Consider the following 22,116-nt stretch of genomic DNA (forward strand, 5'->3'; position numbering starts at 1 on the left):
TGACCTACTAGAAGGTAGGAGTCTATCGACTTGGCGTCCAAGACAGGGAAATCGGGCGTAATGAGGAGTTTCAACTGCCTTAGCCGACTAGGATCCTTGTAATCCTAGGCCTTAGATACGCCAAGTCCAGGCTAGTCGATAGGCATCCTACAATCTATCCCTCGATGTTGAGTATGTAAGCGCTCGTGGGAGCGATGGGTGGAAACGTATGCCGCTAGGCAGGGACGCCTTCTTGTTTATAAGGAGCAGCAATTACATCGGTTACAGGAATAGGAAACGAAGAGACTTAAGGTAATCTCTGAGTCCACTAACATAAACCACCACCGAGCCTTTATATCATCAGGTCGGTTTACATCCATGACTCAATGTATTCTAACACGCCCCCTCAATGTCAACTTCCTAAGTTGAGATTGCGTCTAAATTCTTCCAGGAGTCTCACAGGTAAAGCTTTGGTAAAGCCATCAGCCACTTGATCTTTGGAGGGAATAAAGTGTATCTCAAGCATCTTTTGAGCCACTCTTTCTCTGACAAAGTGGAAATCTATTTCAATGTGCTTGGTTCTTGCATGAAAGACTGGATTAGCTGATAGGTAAGTAGCACCAAGATTATCACACCACAAACAAGGTACTCTGAGTTGAGGAATTCCAAGTTCCTTCAGTAGGGATTGAACCCAAATGATTTCAGCTTTAACATTAGCTAGGGATTTATACTCTACTTCTGTGCTGGATCTTGACACTGTAGCTTGTTTTCTTGCACTCCATGAGATTAGATTTGGGCCTAGAAAGACAGCAAAGCCTCCCGTGGATATTCTGTGATCCGTGCAACCGGCCCAATCTGCATCCGAGAATCCGCTAACTAATAGAGATGAAGATTTTCTGAATGTTATACCGAATTCAATGGATCCCTAGATGTATCTTAAGATACATTCCACAGCTGTCCAGTGAGCATTAGTGGGTGCATGCAAAAACTGGTAGACTTTATTGACTGAGAAAGCAAGATCAGGACGTGTGAGAGTTAAATATTGTAATGCTCCCACAACACTCCTATACCTTGTCGAATCTTCAGTATTTAGAGGTTCTCCCTCATGAGCAGATAATTTTTCTGTTGCAGACAATGGAGTTAAACAAGGCTTGCAATTTACCATATTGACTCGTTGATGTAGCTCTTTGGCATACTTGGTTTGGGTAAGAAGTAGCTCATCATTTTTCCGCCGTACTTCGATGCCCAAAAAATAATGTAATTCTCCCAAATCTTTGATAGCAAAATCTGTCCGTAAGTCATGAAGAAGAGCTTGCACAACATCTTGTGAGGAGCTTGTTACAATAATATCATCAACGTAGAGTACAACAAAAATGGTGACACCTCCTTTTCTAAAGATGAACAATGATGTATCAAATTTAGAGGGTTTGAAACCGAGCTGTTGCAACTTTATGCTCAGCCGTGAAAACCATGCTCGAGGCGCTTGCTTAAGACCATAAAGTGCTTTGTTAAGCTTGCAAACAAAATGTGGCGTTTTGGTGCTTTCATATCCAGGAGGTTGCCGAAGATAGACTTCTTCTTCTAGAATACCATGAAGGAAAGCATTTTGAACATCAAGTTGATGGAGACACCATCCACGAGAAACACCAATAGCGAGAACAAGACAAATGGTGGCTGCTTTAACCACTGGGCTGAAGGTATCTTCATAATCTAAACCATATCTTTGTTTAAGCCCTTTCGCAACAAGGCGAGCCTTATATCTATCAATGGAGCCATCTGCTTTTCTCTTCACACGGAAGACCCATTTGCAATCAATTATATTTTTACATTGGGGTAGAGGAACAAGATGCCATGTCTCATTTTTTGTAGTGCCATGTATTCTCCATCCATAGCACGCCGCCAATTCTCATCATCAAGAGCTTCAGAGAGAGACTGAGGTTCTCCTGTAGAACATAGATTTCCATACCGAATCATTCCAGGGTACAACTTTTTTGGCTGTATAATGCCTTGTTGAAATCGAGTTTGTATACGTTGTGGAGCAGAGGCTGGCACATGATCACTAGGCAAAGAAGATCCGGAGGAGACAGAATTCTGGGCACTATCTTGATCGGCCTGACCACTTGAGATATTCGAACTGGAGCTGTCATTTGACTGGGCCAAAACAGATGCGCCCGAATCAGGAGAGGTGGTTCTTGGGTCTCGTGACACAGTCTTGATTGGGGAGCGCTGAAACCGGAGCGGGGAGTTGGTGGGCGTGTGGAGTGAGGAGGATTTGTTGCCGGGCATGTGGGACGCGGCACGCGGCCTCGGATCGCGTGGCTTGAGCGGGAGAATCCTCTTAGGATCCCATGCTGCCAGAGGAAGGCGGATCCTCCCCGGGATTGCCACCTGGATTTTCAGCAGCTCCGTGTGTGTCGCTATGACTGTTGTTTGCTATGCTTTCTTCAATATTTCTTCCAGTATTTGCATTGCTTTCTGTTACCTGCACACCAGAATCAACACTTCGAGAGACATGGTCAGTATGGTCGTTAGTCACTTGGTCAGCACCTACTACTTCATCCCCGGGAATTTTGGGATTGGCAAGGATAGGAGGTAAAAGGAGAATTTCTTGGCGTAAACGGGCACCAGCATTGGGGTGAAGATTTTTGAAAGGAAAAAATGACTCATCAAAGACCACATCTCGTGAAATATATACACGACCAGTGGAGATGTCGAGACATTTGTAGCCTTTGTGTTGAGGACTATAACCAAGAAAAATGCATTGTTTTGAGCGAAATTCAAGTTTGCGGGAGTTGTAAGGACGTAGGTGTGGCCAACATGCACACCCAAATATTCTGAGAAATGAGTAGTCTGGCTTGGTAAGAAAGAGACGCTCAATAGGTGTTTGACAATTGATGACTTTACTAGGCACAATATTGATGAGATATGCGGCGGTGAGAAATGCTTCATCCCAAAATTTAAGTGGCATAGATGCTTGAGCTAGAAGAGACAATCCAACTTCAACTATGTGCCTGTGTTTTCGCTCGGCTGACCCGTTTTGTTGGTGAGTATGAGGTCCCTATGTTTTGAAAAAAGGTATTTAGTTTTTGATATTCACCTCCCCAATCGGTTTGCATGGTAAGAATTTTCTTACCGAGTCTACGTTCAACAAGTTTCTGAAAGTTCAAGAAAATAGAGAACACATCAGAACGTTTCTTGAGAAGATAAATCCACGTGTACTTGCTGAAGTCATCGATGAAGCTCACATAATAAGTGTTTCTACCAACAGAACATGGTGCTGGTCCCCACACATAGGAAAACACAAGTTCTAAAGGTGAGCTTGAAGTACTAGTAGATGTGGGGTATGGAAGTTGATGACTTTTAGCTTGTTGACAAGCATCACAAATTAACTCAATTCTAGAGTCACTTGAGCAAGGAAGCTCATTTTTATTTATAATTTTTTTGAACTATCCTCGGAGATGGATGTCCTAGGCGATAATGCCACCGTGTAGATGATGGCTTAGTGGCACCATAAACTTGCTTTATTGGCGAGTAGGCTGATGACTTGAAGGGATAGAGACCGCCATGACATCTACCGCGAAGAAGAGCCTCCCTCGTGACCTGATCCTTGACAACAACAAATTCAGGATGAATTTCAACAAAGGCTTTGTTGTCAATAGCAATTTTATGAGCGGAGGCCAAACTTTTCTTCGCCTCGGGAACATGCAAAATATTATGGAGATGAAGTTTGTGTTTCTGGGAATGAATAGTAGTGCTACCAATGTGACTAATTTCCATATCTGCTCCGTTTGCAGCATGAACCTTGTCGTGGCCGTTGTAACGTTCTCGACTAGTTAATTTGTTGAGCTCTCCAGTGATATGATCGGTGGCTCCAGAGTCAAGATACCAGTTTGTATCAATTCCATAAGATGTTATTGCAGAAGCAGCTTGGCGAGTTTCATCAGGCATGTAGTCAGGATCAAACTGATACCAACAATCTTGGGCGGTATGATTGGGCTTCGAGCAGACTTGGCAGATCACGGTGGACGATTCTCCCTGACGATCGCGACCATAGCCACCATGACCTCCACCACAGCCTCCTCCACGGCCACCACCACGGCTTGCTGCACTGTGGTGGGCACCACGACCACCACAGCGTCCTGTGCGGCCTCCCGCACGACCACACTGTCCAAACCCGCCACGACCTCGGCGAGCAGAATTGACTTGAAATCCAGGTCTACCGGCGCCACCAGATTGGAGAATCTCCCTGCGTGTGTCATAGCTGAGGAGTTGTGCATACAATTCATTGAGGGTAATTGGATCAGCTGTTGGTCTCCCAAGAACGGAAGCCACCAATGGATTGTATTCAATGTCCAGCCCCGCCAAAAGGTAAGAAATCAGATCGTCATCATCAATCTTTTTGCCTGCAGATGCAAGTTCATCCGCAAGGGCCTTCATCTTGGAGTAATAATCTGCAGCAGACATACTCCCTTTCTGCATGTTGGCCATGGCCATTCTGATGTTGATTGTGCGAGCACGAGACTGAGAAAAGAACATTTGCTCAAGGGCAGCCCAAAGTTCTGCCGCACTCGGCAATGAGGCGACCTGAGTTAATACTTCCTTCGAGAGGGAATTGAACACGTACCCCAGGACTTGGTGATCTTGAGAAAGCCATTGGGCATAGGCTGGATTGACGGCTTCCTGACTTACCCCATCCGTGGTAGTGGTGATGGTTTTCTCCGGCGCCTGAAGCGACCCATCTAGATAACCAGCAAGCATGGCACCACGAATTGGGGGCAGGACTTGCGCTTTACACAAGACATAATTCTCCCTTGTGAGCTTTTCAGAGACCTGCTGATTGAGGATGTGGGAAACGGAGGAGGAAGAAGCAGCCATACGGGCTAACTGGCTCTAATACCATGTAAGCGCTCGTGGGAGCGATGGGTGGAAACGTATGCCGCTAGGCAGGGACGCCTTCGTGTTTATAAGGAGCAGCAATTACATCGATTAGAGGAATAGGAAACAAAGAGACTTTAGGTAATCTCTAGAGTCCACTAGACTTAAACCACCACCGAGCCTTTATATCATCAGGTTGGTTTACATCCATGACTGAATGTATTCTAACAGAGTAGATTCTCGCAGACCCATCGATAGAGTACCGCAACTAGCTGGAAAGATCATACGGGAAACAAGGAGCTCGGGTTACCCAGGTACAGGCCCTTACAGTGGAGGTAAAACCTACTCCATTTAGTATTGTATTGATGCATAGGGGTGTACGGAGTACAATGGCTATCAATGGGTCAGATTGTAGGTGCCCAATCGACTAGCCCAGCCTCATCTTATAAAGGACGCTGAGGCCCAGGTTTACAAATGTCCAAGTTGGCTTAGGTGGTGGAGGAGTCCTCCACACATGCCAACTTCCTTGTATTGGACGTCAAGTCATTCGGATCCTTACTTCTAGAGGTCCCACAGGCCAGACTAACGGCCCGAGGAGGGAACCGACATAGGGGGCCATGGGTCAGCTTCTGGTATGGTGAGGCACCTCTAGACCGTAACACCATGAGTAGACAATCGACTGGTCTTTGACCTCGGCTAGTTTTGGCCAGGCCGATGTGGGCGCGTCGTCTTCTATAAGCTTGACGAATTCTTGACCAGTTCTTATATCTCCCTGGAAAATAATTGCCGAGCTCCTTGAGCTCGCATGGTTCTTTGAAGTCGGCCATGCCAATTGAGTGGCGGCCTCTTCCGATCTTGATTTGTTAATGTTGATGCCCGACCAATGCGAAGATATACTAGTATCATATGTATGATACTAGTGTATGATTCTACGTTGGTAGTGCATAGTATCATAGAGAAATATCATAGGTGGTGTCATTTATTGCGAGGTATGATACATAGTAGCGTAGAATTTATTATGATATAGTATCATAAGAGCATCTTCAATGGCGACCCGCAAATTTTCTCCCGCATACGTCGGCAGACAGGGGGGACCAGTCAGCGGACACGAATGCGGGAGGCCGCCATCCAAACGTAGCCGCATACATTTATAACTCTTTTTCAACAAACTGGATGAAATTCATGCTGGGTTAAGCTAGGTGCATCGGTTGCAATATAATTTTTTCCTATGCGCAGATCAACTAGGAACATGCTACGGGAGATGGATCACTGATCGTTACCACTCGACGCGCAGTGGCGTGCAACGGAAGTAGAATTGAGACAGCACGTCTCAAGAGTCGTCTTCTCCCCGATCTCCCACGTAGATGATTGGATCCCACAAACATGTTTGCTAGAGTGGCACAAGTGCATCACCTCTAACAGTATCGGTGCGTGCAGGAGGAATACTGTGTGACGGACTACTAGGTCCGATCACACAATCGGCGGCGAGTGGATTTGGCTACTTGCAACACATGCAAATCCCTAGCGATGGTGCCGAAGCGATCAACTGAAACCGTATGCCGCACCTCCACCATATATAGGCACCCGCCGCGGGATCAACACTTCGTGACACTGATCGGAACCACTCAGAAATTCAGAAGTGAAATTGATAGGCAACATAAGGTTGGCAAGTGCTCTTTAGTGGGACCGAATGTCATCTCGGTGAGACCGAGTTTGAAAGAACATGCGGTGCCCCCATGTTTGGTTTTGGTAATTGATGACAATCTTTATGGTCTAATGGTTGCCTTGAGTTATATTTGAAGGATTTGTCCATAGGCTTTTCTTGAAGTCCATGTGTTGGTTTCAAGGAGTTTATGAGTTGACCAAGGTGCTATTAAGGAATTATCCAAAGATTGGTCATGTGAGTGTTGAGCTTATTGCAAGCATGTCTTGAAGAAGAAGATTGTGTGATCATTCATGTTTACCTTCAAGACATCATCCAAATAAAGAGAGTTGGAAAGATTCAAGGTTGATCAAGACTAAGTCAAGAGTGAATCAAGTTGATCAACTCAAAAAGCGTAGAAGATGTACCGAGAGGGATCATGTGATCCCATGGTATGGTAAGCATTGTCCATTGCACTTTGTGTACTAACCCATGGTCTATGTGAGAGTTCTATGTGGGGTTAGGTACGTGTCCATGGGCTTGCGTCAAGAGGAAGATATCATACAACCCATGGAAAGGATGACATCAAGTGGTGATCGTCATCAAGATTGGCGTGTGCAAGTTCAAGTGGAGCATCACGAAGAGATCAAGTGCTTGAAGCTTGCCATCCATTGTGGTGTCAATGGACTTGTGAAGATGTGCCAAAGAGTGGCTCACCCATAGTGGAGTATGGGGGAGCAATCATCTAGTCTCCATCGACCCAACGCAATCAAGAAAGGTGGTCCATCTTGAGGAGGAGAAGATCGTCATCATCTAGCTCAAGTGGATCATGTGCAAGGCAAAGGTTTGCCCTTGATAGGTTTTCTCTTTTACCGGTCCCATGGTGGTAGTTGGGAGACCGGGTTATAGGATCGTTTGTCGTACTATCAAGGGGGGCTCTCGATGAGTAGCTTGATCGTATCATTCGTAGAGACCTCAAACCATTGCATCCTTGCATCATATTTCTTGGTTCTTGTTTGATTCTCTTTGTGAGCCTTAGAGCTTATGGTCATCTTGATGACAAGCTTGAGTTCATCGAAAACGGAGTTCACATGCATCTTCTATGATGTTTTCGATGTTGGAGGTTATGCCGGTTCTTCTCTGATGGAGTGTTCACTTCTCTGATGGAGTGTTTTGATGCTACTCATCTTCCTCCATCCAACAAGCTTGAGATTGCTCAATTTGGAGCTCATTTGCAGAAGTTATGGCAGTTCTGGTTTTCCTTGGAGTGTACTTGTTTTCGTGGACTTGGCATAAGGTTGGCGCCAGCGGTAGTACCGCTGGACCGGAGCGGCAGTACCACGTATCACCACAAGCGGCAGTACCGCTGTCCCACAGCGGTAGTACCGCCTATGGCCATAAGCGGCAGTACGGCTCCGGTTCCACGCTGGTACCGCCTCGACTCGAGACGTGGTTTTCTCGTGTCGGGTTCAGCGGCAGTAGTAGCAGCAGTAGGAGCGGTAGTACCGCTCGTGTGCGGTAGTACCGCGGCTACCACCGCCCCTAGTACCGCTGGGCCAAGCGGCAGTACCGCTGCGGCCAGCGGTAGTACCGCTGGCTCCAGCGGTAGTGCCGCTCATACAGCCCTGCCTCGCCCTCTGTTTTTGCTCCGCTCTCTGTGTTCTACCGCCCGGGCGGTAGTACCGCTCCCCTGAGCGGTAGTACCGCTCGTGCGCGGACAGAGCACATAACGGTTGGATTCGGGAGCTCCTATAAAAGGGGGTCTTCTTCCCCATTCAACCTTATCCTTTAAGCTCGTGTTCTTCCCCCATTTTTGACCTTCTTCGAGCTTGCTAGTTTTTGAGGGAAAAGAGAGAGGAGATCTAGATCCACATTCCCACCAATCACTTTCTCCTCTATGTGAGGGGAACCCCTTGGATCTAGATCTTGGAGTTCTTGGTGTTCTCCTTCTTGTTCTTCCTCTCACTTTCCTCCCTAGCATTAGTTGCTTTGGTGGGATTTGGGAGAGAAGGACTTGGGCACTCCGTGTGCCCTTGCCATTGCATTTGGTGCATCGGTTTGAGTTCTCCACGGTGATACGTGAAAGTTACAAGTTGAGAAGCTTATTACTCTTGGGTGCTTGGTACCCTTGAGCTTGTTACTCTTGGGTGCTTGGTACCCTTGAGCTTGTTCCTCTTGGGTGCTTGGGCGCCCTAGACGGTTGAGGTCACCTCGGAGCCATATTCCATTGTGGTGAAGCTTCGTGGTGTCGTTGGGAGCCTCCAATTAGGTTGTGGAGATAGCCCCAACCTTGGTGCCGTTCGGAGCTCAATCATTGTGGTGTAAAGCTCCGGACAAGCGTCGGGGTCTCCAATTAGGTTGTGGAGATCGCCCCGAGCAAGTTGACGGGTACCGGTGACCGCCCCCAAGGGTTGCCATTTGTACGGGTTCGGTGACCGCCCTCAAGGGTCCCTTAGTGGAATCACGGCATCTTGCATTGTGTGAGGGCGTGAGGAGATTACGGTGGCCCTAGTGGCTTCTTGGGGAGCATTGTGCCTCCACACCGCTCCAAACGGAGATTAGCATCCGCAAGGGTGTGAACTTCGGGATACATCGTCGTCTCCACGTGCCTCGGTTATCTCTTACCCGAGCCCTTTTACTTATGCACTTTACTTTGTGATAGCCATAGTGTTTCATGTTATATATCTTGCTATCACATAGTTGTTTATCTTGCTTAGCATAAGTTGTTGGTGCACATAGGTGAGCCTAGTTGTTTTAGGTTTTGTGCTTGTCAAATTAACCATTAGGTTTATTCCGCATTTGCCTAAACCATAATTATTTTAAAGCGCCTATTCACCCCCCTCTAGGCGACATCCATGATCTTTCAGAGTTGTTAGGGTTTAGGCAGTGGCTATGTCAAGTATATCTCTGTGAGTCTGGGTATGAGTGTGTCGGTGGGACTGAGTTTGACTTTAGGGTTTTGGACAGAGAAGAAGGTTAGGGTGTGGCTAAGGGTTTTGGAGCAATATCTCTAAGCACTTGAGCAGATAGTCCACGATCAAAACCTCATTCCCTTTTAATAGTATTGGTTTTCCTATGGAGTCAATGTGATCTTGGATCACTTAATCAAAATGTAGAGTCGTGAAGCTTTTGCGAATCCATGTCCTTTGCAATTTGAGGGGTCTACATTCACATACCATAGCCATACCTAATTGAAATTTTATGAAATATTCTTTGAGTAGGCATTAATTCGATGATGCATATGTTTTTATGAATTACCAAACCACCTGGCAATTAGTTTCACTTTTAAGCTCCTTTTTTGGTAATTGATGACAACATATAGATCAACTTTCGACATAAGATATAATCATTGAATAATATCGTTGCTTTGAGAAGATAGTCTAGGCATTGCTACCGCCCCAGGTACCCCGTCCCGTCTAACCCTGACAAAGATGACCGCCGGATCTGGCCCTTTGACTTTCGCCGGACAGGGTTTGACCGGTGGACCTTTTCACCTAGTTTTCATGGCACAGCCCATAGCTACACCCCCGAACACCATCCCGGCCCAACCCACCCCAAGATTCCCTTCGTGTCATGCCGGCGTGGCCGTTTCCCCCTTCAGGACACGGCGGCAGCGACGCCCGTGAGGGGGGCACACCCCGGAGCCGCGTGCCTGCGCCTGCCACCACTCTTCCACAAGCGTACGAGGGCCCACCGCAACACCTGGTGGCATTGCTACCCAGCCAGGTACCCTGTCCCGTCTAACCCTGACACAGACGACCATCGGATCTAGCCCTTTGACTTTGGCCGGGCGGGGTTTGACCGGTGGACCTTTTCACCTGGTTGTCATAGCCCAGCCCATAGGTACACCCCCGAACACCGTCCCGGCCCAACCCACCGCAAGATTCCCTTCGTGTCATGCCGACGTGGCCGTTTCCCCCCTCCGTGACACGGCGGCAGCGACGCACGTGAGGGGGGGCACACCCCGGAGCCGCGTGTCGGGTGCCTACGCCTGCCACCACGCTTCCACAAGCTTACGAGGGCCCACCACAACACCTCGCGGCATTGCTACCTCCCCCCAGGTACCCCGTCTTGTCTAGCCCTGACACAGACGACCGCCGTATCTCACTAGTAGAAAACATGGCTTTGGTTCAGGCCGGGCCAGCCCATTAGTCCCGGTTCAGCCCAGAACCGGGACCCATGGGGGCATAGGCCCCGGTTCGTGAGGCCAGGGGGGCGGCCGGGCCACCGTGGGGCATTTGTCCCGGTTCATCTGGCACCTTTGGTCCGGGTTTGAGGCTCGAACTGGTACCTATGTGCCTCGCTCCTGGCCCACCACCATTGGTCCTGGTTGGTGGCTTGAACCGGGACCAAAGGGTGTCCTTTAGTCCCGGTTCCAGCCACGAACCGGAACCAATGATATGCCTATATATACCCCTTGCCCGCGAGGCTGTTTTTGTGTGAGAGGTGTGTTGTGCTCTAGCTCACCTCCTATGCACATGAGGTGTTCGATGAAATGCCCGAGCCACACTTAAGCTTTCTCCTCTCGAAGCTCCTTGTCCAAGCTCCATTTTCCTCGAGATTTGTCTAGGTTTGGTGGTCCGTCCTGTCCCGTCCCCGTCCTCACCGCCATTGATCGCCCGTGCCGATCTCGTCGCCTGCACCATCGTGGTGAGCCTCTTGATCTTATCTTCTTTCTAAAAGAAAAAAGTTTTGACTTGTATGATTTAGATAGATACTTGTGTAGTTTTCTTACTTATTATTGTTTGTTATTATATAGTGCGATGGTTTTGGTATCCACCTCCGCCGGCCCTCGTCCTGTCTATGATTCAGATGTGGTATATATATTTTATTTTATAACTATTAGTTTCATTTAGTGTTTTCAATTATGCCGAGCAACGTGACATAGATTTTTTTATCTAGGAGGTATGTGAACCAGAAATTCCAAACGACCCTATTGTCGAGAGGTTAAATTTAGTTGAAGAAGAAACCAATTACTTGAAGGAAAAATTGAAAAAAATTGAGGAGGAGAATATGATATTGGAGTTGCATGTTGCGGATGTCGTCGATGATCACAAGATCAAGATGGATGCAATGCGCTTGAAGATTAGAAAGATTAGAAAATATGCCATTCATACCGAGGCTTGGTATCATTATGCCGTTGGATCAATTGTTACCTTGGTTGCAGTTATGATCGCATTTGTTGTTGCATTGAAATGTTTTACATAGTTTCAATGTATGGTTTAATTAGATGCTCTCGAGAGCTATATGTTGTTCAATGAGAACTATGTATGTACTTTGGGTTTAATGTGATGATAAACTTCTATTAATTTGGTCACTTATCTATTCATGATGTACGCAGAGATGAACCGACAATGGATGTACGATAACAGACGGACCTCCGAGTACATTAAGGGCGTGAATAATTTTCTCACAGTGGCTGAGGCAAACAAGCAGAATGGTTTTATGTGTTGTCCATGCCCTATATGTGGGAATACGAGGTCTTACTTTGACTCGAAAACCCTTCACACCACCTTCTTTATAAGGGTTTCATGCCACACTATAATGTTTGGACCAAACACGGAGAAAGAGGGGTTATGATGGAAGACAGCGAAGAAGAAGAAGAAGATGATGACAACTATGTGCCCCCTGAATATGGTGATGCTGCAACGGGGGAAGCTGAAGATGCTGCAACTGGGGAAGCTGAAGATCAAGAGGAACTAGACGATGTGCCCGATGATGATCTTCGCTGGGTCATTGTTGATGCAAAGAGACAGTGCGAAAGTGAAAAGGAGAAGCTGAAGTTCGATCGCATGTTAGAGGATCACAAAAAAGGGGTGTACCCCAATTGTGAAGATGGAAACACAAAGCTCGGTACCATACTGGAATTGCTGCAGTGGAAGGCAGAGAATGGTGTGCCTGGCAAAGGAATTGAGAAGCTACTGAAAATATTGAAGAAGAAGCTTCCAAAGGATAACGAATTGCCCGACAGTACGTATGCAGCAAAGAAGGTTGTATGCCCTATAGGATTGGAGGTGCAGAAGATACATGCATGCCCTAATGACTGCATCATCTACCGCGGTGCGTACGAGGATTTGAACACATGCCCGGTACGTGGTGCATTGCGGTATAAGATCAGACGAGATGACCCTGGTGATGTTGACGGCGAGTGCCCCAAGAAGAGGGTTCCTGCCAAGGTGATGTGGTATACTCCTATAATACCACGGTTGAAACGCCTGTTCAAAAACAAAGAGCATGCCAAGTTGATGCGACGGCACAGAGAGGACCGTAAGAAAGACGGGAAGTTGAGAGCACCCGCTGACAGGTCGCGGTGGAGAAAAATCGGGAGAAAGTACTGGGAGGAGTTTGCAGGTGATGCAAGGAACGTATGGTTTGGTTTAAGCGCGGATGGCATTAATCCTTCTGGGGAGCAGAGCAGAAATCACAGCACCTGGCCCGTGACTCTATGTATCTATAACCTTCCTCCTTGGCTGTGCATGAAGCGGAAGTTCATTATGATGCCAGTTCTCATCCAAGGCCCTAAGCAACCTGGCAATGACATTGATGTGTACCTAAGGCCATTAGTTGAAGAATTTTTACAGCTGTGGATTTGAAACGGTGTACTTGTGTGGGATGAGCACAAACAGGAGGAATTTGACCTGCATGCGTTGCTGTTTGTAACCATCAATGATTGGCCTGCTCTCAATAATCTTCGGAAAGGGACCCGGCGGACTATCTGTTCCGAATGACGCCGAGGGACGCGTACCCATGTGGAAGAAGAAATCTATATTTTGGGACCTACCCTACTGGAAATACCTAGAGGTCCGCTCTTCAATCAACGTGATGCACGTGACGAAGAACCTTTGCATGAACCTGCTAGGCTTCTTGGGCGTGTATGGGAAGACAAAAGATACACCGGAGGCACGGGAGGACCTGCAACGTTTGCACGAAAAAGATGGAATGCCTCCAAAGCAGTATGAAGGTCCTACCAGCTACGCTCTTACCAAAGAAGAGAAGGAAATCTTCTTTGAATGCCTGCTCAGTATGAAGGTCCTGTCTGGCTACTCGTCGGATATAAAGGGAATAATAAATATGGCAGAGAAAAAGTTCCAGAACCAAAAGTCTCATGACTGCCACTTGATTATGACGCAACTGCTTCTGGTTGCATTGAGGGGGCTTCTACCGGAAAACGTTCGATTAGCCATTGTGAAGCTATGTTCATTCCTCAATGCAATCTCTCAGAAGGTGATCCATCCAGAAATCCTACCAAGGTTAAGGAGTGATGTGGCGCAATGTCTTGTTAGTTTCGAGCTGGTGTTCCCACCATCCTTCTTCAATATCATGACGCACGTCCTAGTTCATCTAGTCAACGAGATTGTCATTCTAGGCCCTGTATTTCTACACAATATGTTCCCCTTTGAGAGGTTCATGGGAGTCCTAAAGAAATATGTCTGTAACCGCGCTAGGCCAGAAGGAAGCATCTCCATGGGCCATCAAATAGAGGATGTCATTGGGTTTTGTGTTGACTTCAATCCTGACATTAAGAAGATAGGTCTCCCTCAATCGCGGTATGAGGGGAGACTGAGTGGAAAAGGCACGCTAGGAGGAGACTCAATAATATGTAGGGACGGGCATTCTTGGTCTCAAGCACACTACACAGTTCTACAGAATTCTACCTTGGTGACCCCGTATGTCGATGAACACAAGAACATTCTGCGCTCCAAACACCCGGACCAGTGTGACGACTGGATTACATGTGAACACATCAGGAGTTTCGGCAGTTGGTTGCAAACATGTCTCAGGGGTGACAACACTGTTTCTGATGAGCTGTACTCGTCGGCGAGGGAACCATCTTCGACTGTAATGACTTACAAAGGGTACGAGATAAATGGGAATACATTTTACACGATCGCCCAAGATCAAAAGAGCACACACCAAAACAGTGGTGTCCGCTTTGATGCAGCAACCAAGAGGGGAAAGGACACATATTATGGTTACATAGTGGACATATGGGAACTTGACTATGGACATGATTTTAAGGTCCCTTTGTTTAAGTGCAAATGGGTTAATCTGTCAGGAGGCGGGGTATAGGTAGACCCACAGTACAGAATGACAACAGTGGATCTGAACACTCTGGGGTACACAGACGAACCATTCGTCCTGGCCAATGATGTGGCGCAGGTTTTCTACGTGAAGGACATGTCTACCAAACCAAGAAAAAGAAAAGATAAGGAAGCGGATACATCATACGATGAGCCAAAGCGCCACATAGTTCTTTCAGGAAAAAAAGACATCGTGGGATTGGAGGGCAGGATAGACATGTCTGAAGATTATGAAAAGTTTCATGAAATTCCTCCCTTCGAAGTCAAGGCTGACCCAAGCACCCTGTTAAACGATGAAGATTATCCATGGTTACGGCGCAATAAGCAAAGGACACAAGCGAAGAAAAAGTGAAGACTTTCTATCCACAAATATTATGATGATGCCTTTGATCTAGAATATCACTTCAGTTACATGTGAACAAATGAAATCCCTTTGCAACAGATGAGTTTTCGTCCGAAACCCTGATACTTCGAAAGAGATTGTCTGTTTTGTACACGAAGTGCATCCAGTTTTTGTCGTAACCCTCTCAACTTTTTAGCACATGCTATGTGGGTGAAATGATGATACCATGCCAACTTTCAACCTTTTCAGAGTTCATTTGTAGTGCTTTTCAATTTAAGGGTCATTTAGCTGAAAGAATGAACTAATAGCAAAAAGAATGAACTCATAGCAAAAAGAATGAACTAAACATAGTCAATTAAAAATTCTGTTATGATCAACTAAAACAAAACTATAATATCCTTCAATAGCAAAAAGAATCAACTAAAAGGCTTTTATAAAACTCCAATAGCAAAAGGAATCAACTCAAAAAACTTTTATAAACTTCTAGTATTATTGAAACTAAAATTATATAAAATTTATGCAACCAAAATTATCAAAGTATTTTCTGTTCAAAACATTAAAAGCAAAAAGAATTTTCATAAAGAATTTTTTTGTTAGAACCTTTAATAGCAAAAAGAATTATCATAAAGAATTTTTTGTTAGAAACTAAAATAACAAAATCTGTTTTTGAAATAAAACACAGTAATATTAAATAGCAGGACACTTAAAAATCTATTTTTATAGTAAAGTTATTCAAAAACTAGTGATTGACACAAATTTTAAAAAATTCAAATTTAAACTATTCAAATTGGAAAACAAATGGCACTAACAGAAAGTATATAATTTTTATTACCCAAAAGCAAAAAGAATTAAAAAAAAGCAAAAAACAAAAGAAAATAAATAATGCAAAAAACAAAACAAAAATACTGGAAAAAATTAAAAAAAAATGCCGCCTACTAGGCCACACGGCCTGCATACGACTAGAAACCCATCTGTACATGGGCCAGGATGCAGGCCCGCAGGCCCAGTTGGCCCAACATGGCAGTGACAAGGGTAGGCAAGTACTGCCTGATAATTAGAGAGGAGCTCAGCACCTCTGCTGCAACGCAGCTTGTAAACAGGTGCTGAGCTCTCTCAACTAGCGAGGTGGGACTAAACTCCCACCACACCACCGCTGTGCCACCCTTTCGTCCTGGTTGGTGGCACCAACCGGGACCAATGCCCACCTTTGGTCCCGGTTGGTGGCACCAACCGGTACGAATGCCAACCTTTCGTCCCGGTTGGTGCCACCAACCGGGACCAAAGGTCTCCTTTTCCCGTCCTTTGGGTTGCTGAAAAGAGACCTTTGCTCTCTGTTGGTGGCACGAACCGGGACCAAAGGGGTGCATTCGTCCCAGTTTGAGCCATGAACCGAGACCAATGCTATGTGTATATAAGCAGGACTTGTAAATTTTTCTGTTTCATCGACCATTTGCCCCCCGACGACGCCGAGCTCATCGACGCCGCCAGGCTGCCCGTGCTCATCATCGCCGCCCCGCAGTTGCCGTCGCCGCCCGCTCCTCGTCGCTGTCGCCGCCCGCTCCTCGCCGCCGTCCCCTGCACGCCGGCGCCACGCCTTGCGCCCCGACGCCGACGCCCTGCTCCTCGTCGTCAGCCCTGCCTCCTCGTCGCCGTCACCGCGCCCTGCACCGACGCCGTCGCTGCGTCCGAGCCCGCTGTGAGCGCCACCCTAATCCCCTCCTCCTCCTCCCTGTACTGGCCGCCGTCGCCGCCACGCCCCCTGCCCTACGCTGCCGTCGCGCGCTGCCCCTACCCTACACGGCCGCCGCGGCGCCGCCCCTTCCCTGCGCTGTCACCACACGCCGCCCTGCCGCCCCTGCCCTGCAATTTTTTTATTTTTTTGTCATATATATGTATTTTTTGTCAATTATATGTATATGTGTATATATGTGTGTATGTGCATGTATCTATGTATATGTTCATAGCATTTTTGTGTATGATTAGGAAAATTGTGTATGTATAGGAAAATTGTGTATGATCAAAGTCATTTATGTATATGTTTATATTTAGAAGAAAAAAAAGGAGAGGAAAAAGGAAAATAAGAAGAGGAAGAAGGAGGAGAAGAAGGAGAAGAAGAGGAGAGGAAGAAGAGGAGAAAAAAAATAAGTGGAAAAAGAAGAAAAAAAAGAGGAGAAGAAGAAGGAATAGAGGAGAAGAAGAAAAAATAGAAAATTCTATTTTTTTCTTCTTCTCCTCTATTCCTTCTTCTTCTCCTCTTTTTTTTCTTATTTTTTTCTTCTTCTTCTCCTCTATTTTTCTTCTTCTTCCTCTTCTTATTTTTTATCGGGAACGAGGGTGTCGGGAACTAGGGTGTCGGAAACTAGGGTGGAGGGTCGAGGGTCGCCGAGGGGTCGAGGGTCGTCGAGGTGTCGAGGCTCGAGGGGTCGAGGGTCAAGGGTCATCGAGGGTCGTCGAGGGTTGTCGAGGATCGTCGAGGGTATGTCGAGGGTCGTCGAGGGTCAAGGGTCGTCGAGGGTCGAGGGTCGAGGACCGCCGAGGGGTCGAGGGTCGTATAGGGGTCGAGGGTCTCCGTTTAACAAGAATGCCCCCATTATGGATGTGCACAAGTTGATCCATTTATATATATATATATATATATATATATATATATATATATATATATATATATATATATATATTCTTCTATATGTCACGTTGTCTTTCAAAGTATTGAAGAAATTCATGGCTACATCATTTGCTGGAAGTAACAGGCGTATGACGCTACGAAGCTCTTCAAAGTTGTTTTGGAATGGAGTTCCTGATAGAATGATTCGCTTTTCGGTATGAATTTCAGCAAAGGCCTTCCAAATAGCGATATTCGGAAGGCTCTTGCTGAACTTCGTACCAAAAAGCTAATTATTCTATTCGGGACTCCGTTCCAAAACAATTTTGGAGAGCTTCGTACCATTATGCGCCTGTTACTTTCGGCAAATGATGAAGCAATGGTTTTCTTAAATCCTTTGACACTAGACAATGTGACATCTAGAAGGGTAGATGACATCAGGAAAAATATGGACCATTTTCTGCACATCCAGAATGGCGCCATCTTGTTAAATCCCTTAAAGGTTAAGAGAATCCGAGCGGTCGAGGATCGGAACTAGGGTAGAGGGTCAAGGGTCGCTGAGGGGATGAGGGTCGAGGGTCGTCGAGGGTCGATGATCGCCAAGGGGTCGACAGGGGGACACTGATCAACCCCCTCTCGCTCGACCACTGTCGAGGACACCCAGACCATAGAAAAAAATGTTGTCGATCTCGTACCCCCTCCCGCCCTACCCGACAAACTCTCTATTTTGGATGTGCATAATTAAGTTGATCCCTATTTTTTCTGATCTCATATACCATTCTATATGTGCACGTTCTCTTGTGTCAAAGTATTGAATCCTTTGACACTAGACAACATGACATATAGAAGGGTAGATGAGATCAGAAAAAATAGGGATCATTTTTTCTGCACATCCAGAATGGCGCCATCTTGTTAAATCGCTTGTTTGACATTCATGACAGAGGCGGTCCGGACGTCGGACATTCATGAGAGAGGCGGTTCGGGCCAAACCCTAGAAGCGTTGCCGAGGCCACCCCAAACCCTAGAAGCGTCGAGGCCACCCAAATTTACCAAGTTAAAAGAGCGTTGTCGAGGCCACCCCAAACCCTAGAAGTGTTGTGACTAGCTAGCCAGGTCCATGTTTGCCACTATTAATAAATCCATCTCTCATGTTTGTATATTAATTGCCATGTTGTAATATTTGCAGAAACTATGGATCAACAAAGAGACTTCGAACAAGAAGAGATATTGGGGGACATAATCCGCGACGGACGTGATGTCTTGTCGTTATTTCTCAATGAAACCGATGGTCTGGAAGGAGAGGAAGCAAGCTACAGTGATCGAACAATGGAGGAGGAAACTCATGATCATGATGGCCCCGGCGACCGTGATGACGGCTCCGGTGACCGAACAGAGTCGGGATCAGCTGTTGCAAAGTCCGGCGAGGTATATATATAAAATATATATATATATATTAATTAAGCCTGTGCTGACTAGCTAATTGATGCATTAATTGTTTTGGTATGTACATATATTAACTCTTCTTTCTTCTTTTATAGCCCTCCAGATCGAGCCAAACTTCGGTAACGAGACGAGGACCAAAGAAAAGGTTGCGCCAGGATGAAAGGTTCACGATAACAGAAATCACGAGTGATGGCCAACCGATTGAACCCCTCCGGACCAAGGAAGCATTTTCTGCTCAGTGCGGGGTTCTTGTTAGGGACATGATCCCGATCAGCATCCACCAATGATATAAGCCTAAGAACAAAGACCCTCTAGTTTCTTATGTCGAAGATAGATAGAAAGATGATCTTTAGACCGCGCTGAAGGAAAATTTCACCCTACCGGCAGAGGAGGATCCGGATAAGCCAGTTATAGAGCCATTGGTCAAGGCTCATGCTCTCAAGAAGATGGCAGATCTATTCAGGAGGTGGAAGAATGAGTTGAAATCAACGTATGTCGACAAAAACAAGACTCCAGAATTCACCGACCGATTTGAGAAGATAAGAGATCACTGGGCCGCATTTGTGGCCCACAAGACATCGGAGAAGAGTAAGAAGATGTCAACGACAAACAAGATAAATGCTGCAAAGAAGGAGCATCACCATCGCACAGGGTCAGGTGGCTACCTCAAAGCCCGCCAGTTGTGGGACAAGGCTGAGAGTGACCTGATTGCTAAAGGGGTCGAACCAGAGACATTGAACTCGCCAGACCGTTCAAGGACTTGGTTCTTCGGGGTTGGGGGAACTTTGGACCCTGAAACAGGGAAGTGCTGTTGGGCGGACGAGCAACTTGCAACACCCATCATGAAGCTTCAGGCAGCAATCAAGGCAGCGCAGGAAGGGACGTTCATTCCCGATAGAGAGAACGACGAGCTCACACAGGCCCTCGGGAATCCTGAGCACCCTGGACGAACATGAGGCACGCCAGGCTCCGTTGCGTGGAAGGTTGGGTTTCCCAACACAGGCGGTTACAAAACCCAAGAGAGGAGGAGGAAAGTGGAGCTGAGCGAACTGCAGAAACTTCAGGCAAGGGTACAAAAGCTAGACGAACGACAAGCTGTTGAGAACCAGCGAGATCCTGCCCAAGCTACCCCAGAAGCTACCGCGCCATCTCAGCGGAGAAGCAGTGTGCCTTCCACCGAGCTCGTTCGGCAGCCTGACTTCACGGCTCCTAGCTACCCCATGGATGCTATTACGGAGTCACACCACTGCCAGCTTATGACGCAATGGACCTCAAAGTCAAGGCGGCTGTCGGCTCTGTGTTCCCTCCTGAACCCGACGCAACTTTTCACTGCCTTCCAATTCCACAAGGCTATGCTGTTGTGATGGTGGATGAAATAACGGAGGGATTTGAGGAGCTCCAGCTTGACCACCCTACAGGTGAAGGGGAGACTCAGCTGGGTCTTGCTCTGAAGACTCCATGTCTATGGCGGAAGGAGCACATCAAGCTTCTGAACTTCACGCCTCCGCCTCCTCCTCCGGCGAGTCAGCTGGGCACTCCGCCTCCTCCGGCGAGTGATCAAGGCAATCCGCCTCCTGCTCCAGCGCGTGAGGGTGGCAATACTCCGCCTCCTTCTCCACCTGCTCCGGTGCATCCGAGAAGCCCGCCTCCTCCTTCGCCTCGTCGGCGATGGCGGAACACAGACGCCGCCGCTCCGGCTGCTCCGGCGCGTCGTAGCACTCCGCCTCCTTATTCTCCGCCTCGTAAGCAATGATAGAAGACAGCTGCAGCCGCTCCGGCTGCTCCGGCGTCTAGCAGTACAGCCAGAGGCGGGAGGCAATACAGATTTGGTCCATCTCTCAAGCCTGTAGAGAAGTTACCATACGAGATGACCATGGAGGAAAACGAGCAGATCGTTCAAGCCCAAGTGAAGGACTTCTTTGAAACGAAAAGAGCTATGAAACATTCACCTCCGGAGGAGAAGATAGATCCAGTGAAAGCGAAGTGCAGTTTGGATGCCCTAAAGCGAGCACCACCGCCTCCGCCATAAACCAACTGTGAGCGCATTATTGAAGGGACATATAAGGAAGCGGAGCGGTCGGGAAGTACTTGCAGTGATCGAAGGTTAGCAGAACAAAGAAGTGGGAAAAAATTCCCCAGCTCGGCGAACAAGCGAACCAATCGTGCCCCCACTCAAGGTGTCTAGCAATATCGTCGCTAATCATCCGGGGATGGTGCCCGCTACCAATCCTGGAGATTACCTACCCGACGATGCACATTTTGATACAATGGAGGTGGACGAGTTCAAATGCCGGCACGGGAAGCCTCTCGTCAAACCTGGTCATCCTCCTCTAACAACGATGATGCGAAGATTTCATGATTGGTACATGGACATCTGCATCAAGTCTGGGAAGGATACTTTGACACTGAGAGTTAAAGAGGAGCACGACCTCTTTGGAATTGATCTGTTGTCTGTTCCATATGAGGAGTTCTTCCAGTTTTTCAATCAAAAGGCCCTCGATAAAATAATAGTCACTTGCTACTGTCTGTAAGTACTACTTCCGTAATTAATTCTCTATATATAGCTCAGCTCTTTCATTGCATGTATATATAATTATCCTCACTATATTATGCAGATTGAAGATCGCCGAACGCAAGAAAAGACAAATCGGTGATATTGGGTTCATCAACATAAATCTCATAGATGAATGGAATGTTAAACATGATGCCAAACAAACCGAGGCCAACTTGCTACGATCGTTACTTTGAAATCGAAACAAAGATATAATACTCTTTCCTTACAACTTCAAGTGAGTGTTACTATCTTGTGCATATTCGGTTTCCCTTATTACTCGAGGTTATAGTAATGTAATTGATGAGTTATGCATGCGTGCGCAGCTTCCACTTTATTCTGCTAGAGATTAAGCTTGAGTAGGGACTTGTAACCGTCATAGACTCGAGACGAAAAGATCCCGAGGAGTTTGCGGCCATGACCAAAATGCTCGAGAAGTAAGTTCAACCGATCATTATCGCATCATATCGGCAACTTTGTTCATTTCCTGATATCAAGTAATTGTTTTCTTTGTCTGGCAGGGTTTGGAAAAAGTTCACCGCAGAAGCTGCGGGACTGCCGGGGAAGCTGCGATTTAAACACCCAAAAGTAAGTACTACT

At 46.8% G+C, this 22,116-nt stretch overlaps 1 non-coding gene across 1 annotated transcript; it reads right to left on the reverse strand.

Annotated features, from left to right (window-relative positions):
* Nucleotides 1–4,232: 4,232 nt before the first annotated feature.
* On the reverse strand, nt 4,233–4,377 carry LOC120970108 (small nucleolar RNA Z247). The gene has a single exon (XR_005764854.1). It is a non-coding gene; the product is annotated as a small nucleolar RNA Z247 (small nucleolar RNA).
* Nucleotides 4,378–22,116: the final 17,739 nt, after the last annotated feature.

This window comes from Aegilops tauschii, chromosome 7, assembly GCF_002575655.3.
Source record: "Aegilops tauschii subsp. strangulata cultivar AL8/78 chromosome 7, Aet v6.0, whole genome shotgun sequence".
NCBI lineage: Eukaryota > Viridiplantae > Streptophyta > Magnoliopsida > Poales > Poaceae > Aegilops > Aegilops tauschii.